Below are 2500 nucleotides of genomic sequence, written 5' to 3'. Positions count from 1 at the left end.
TGACGGGTAAAAATATTTAAAACCGTTTTATAATTTTTAGGTGACCAGGTGCACACGGGTCTTTTGGGTGACCAGGTGCACACGGGTCTTTTGGGTGACCAGGTGCACACGGGTCTTTTGGGTGACCAGGTGCACGCCGGCCTTTGGGTGACCAGGTGCACACGGGTCTTTTGGGTGACCAGGTGCACACGGGTCTTTTGGGTGACCAGGTGCACGCCGGCCTTTGGGTGACCAGGTGCACACGGGTCTTTTGGGTGACCAGGTGCACGCCGGCCTTTGGGTGACCAGGTGCACGCCGGCCTTTGGGTGACCAGGTGCACACGGGTCTTTTGGGTGACCAGGTGCACACGGGTCTTTTGGGTGACCAGGTGCACGCCGGCCTTTGGGTGACCAGGTGCACACGGGTCTTTTGGGTGACCAGGTGCACACGGGTCTTTTGGGTGACCAGGTGCACGCCGGCCTTTGGGTGACCAGGTGCACACGGGTCTTTTGGGTGACCAGGTGCACACGGGTCTTTTGGGTGACCAGGTGCACGCCGGCCTTTGGGTGACCAGGTGCACACGGGTCTTTTGGGTGACCAGGTGCACACGGGTCTTTTGGGTGACCAGGTGCACGCCGGCCTTTGGGTGACCAGGTGCACACGGGTCTTTTGGGTGACCAGGTGCACGCCGGCCTTTGGGTGACCAGGTGCACGCCGGCCTTTGGGTGACCAGGTGCACACGGGTCTTTTGGGTGACCAGGTGCACACGGGTCTTTTGGGTGACCAGGTGCACGCCGGCCTTTGGGTGACCAGGTGCACACGGGTCTTTTGGGTGACCAGGTGCACGCCGGCCTTTGGGTGACCAGGTGCACGCCGGCCTTTGGGTGACCAGGTGCACACGGGTCTTTTGGGTGACCAGGTGCACGCCGGTCCTTTTGGGTGACCAGGTGCACAAGTTCCATTTGGGTGACCAGGTGCACGCGGTTCATAACAGCGCGGTTATCTGCTTTAATGTCCGAGGAGGGGTGCTTAAGTGTGGGTGCCCTGGTTCACCTGGTATGCGAGGTTGTGGAGGTGGGGGGGGTCCCCTGCTGGTATCATCCCCGAAATAGAGGGGTGATACCCGGGTGGTGAGTAAGGGCCTACAACCCTGGAGGTCAATAGCTCCAGGGGGTAAGCTCTACTGTCATGTCCGTAAATAGAGTGGTGTTACCCGGGTTTTGAACCATATTTAAATTTTTGGGTTACCAGATGCACGTTTTCAATCACCAGTTGCACGGAGGATTAATAGCAATCTGCATCCATCGCAATTTCTTAAAGTGTCTAAAAAGCACCCAAGGACGGCCCCGACCGAGACAGGGCCGTAGTGGGGCACTCCCCTAGCGGGCTATATCAATAGAATGACCGGTAAAATGATTTAAAACAGTTTTATAATTTTTGGGTTACCAGATGCACGTTTTCAATCACCAGTTGCACGGAGGATTAATAGCAATCTGCATCCATCGTGATTTCTTAAAGTGTCTAAAAAGCACCCAAGGACGGCCCTGACAGAGAGAGGGCCGTAGTGGGGCACTCCCCTAGCGGGCTATATCAATAGAATGACGGGTAAAAGTATTTAAAACCGTTTTATAATTTTTGGGTTACCAGATGCACGTTTTCAATCACCAGGTGCACGGAGGAAAATGAGCATTTGCATCCATAGTCATGTCTTAAACCGTCCATAAAGCACTCTTGGCCGGCCCCGGCAGAGAGAGAAAGAGATGGTGAAAAAAAAAAAAATTCATCATCAGACCTTCCATAAATAATTCGGGCCGGCCCCCATTGCTAAAGGTCCGTAGTAGGGTGCGCCATAAGCGGACATGAATAGATGGAACACCGCTAACCGCATAGAGAACCGTGTTTTGGGTGACCAGGTGCACGTTTTCAATCACCAGTTGCACATTTTCAATCACCAGTTGCACGGAGGATTAATAGCAATCTGCATCCATCGCGATTTCTTAAAGTGTCTATAAAGCACTCAGGACGGCCCCGACCGAGACAGGGCCTTAGTGGGGTGCTCCCATAGCGGGCAACAATGAGAGGGGTGCCTTTAAATTCATTTTGAACCATATTTGAAATTTTGGGTTACCAGATGCACGTTTTCAATCACCAGTTGCACGGAGGATTAATAGCAATCTGCATCCATCGTGATTTCTTAAAGTGTCTAAAAAGCACTCAAGGACGGGCCTGACAGAGAGAGGGCCGTAGTGGGGCACTCCCCTAGCGGGCTATATCAATAGAATGACGGGTAAAAGTATTTAAAACCGTTTTATAATTTTTGGGTTACCAGATGCACGTTTTCAATCACCAGGTGCACGGAGGAAAATGAGCATTTGCATCCATAGTCATGTTTTAAACCGTCCATAAAGCACTCTTGGCCGGCCCCGGCAGAGAGAGAAAGAGATGGTGAAAAAAAAAAAAATTCATCATCAGACCTTCCATAAATAATTCGGGCCGGCCCCCATTGCTAAAGGTCCGTAG

The sequence above is a fragment of the Oncorhynchus mykiss genome, chromosome 4 (assembly GCF_057628025.1).
Source record: "Oncorhynchus mykiss isolate SJ-2025 chromosome 4, ASM5762802v1, whole genome shotgun sequence".
In the NCBI taxonomy this organism is placed as follows: domain Eukaryota; kingdom Metazoa; phylum Chordata; class Actinopteri; order Salmoniformes; family Salmonidae; genus Oncorhynchus; species Oncorhynchus mykiss.
This window is presented reverse-complemented; position numbering follows the sequence as displayed.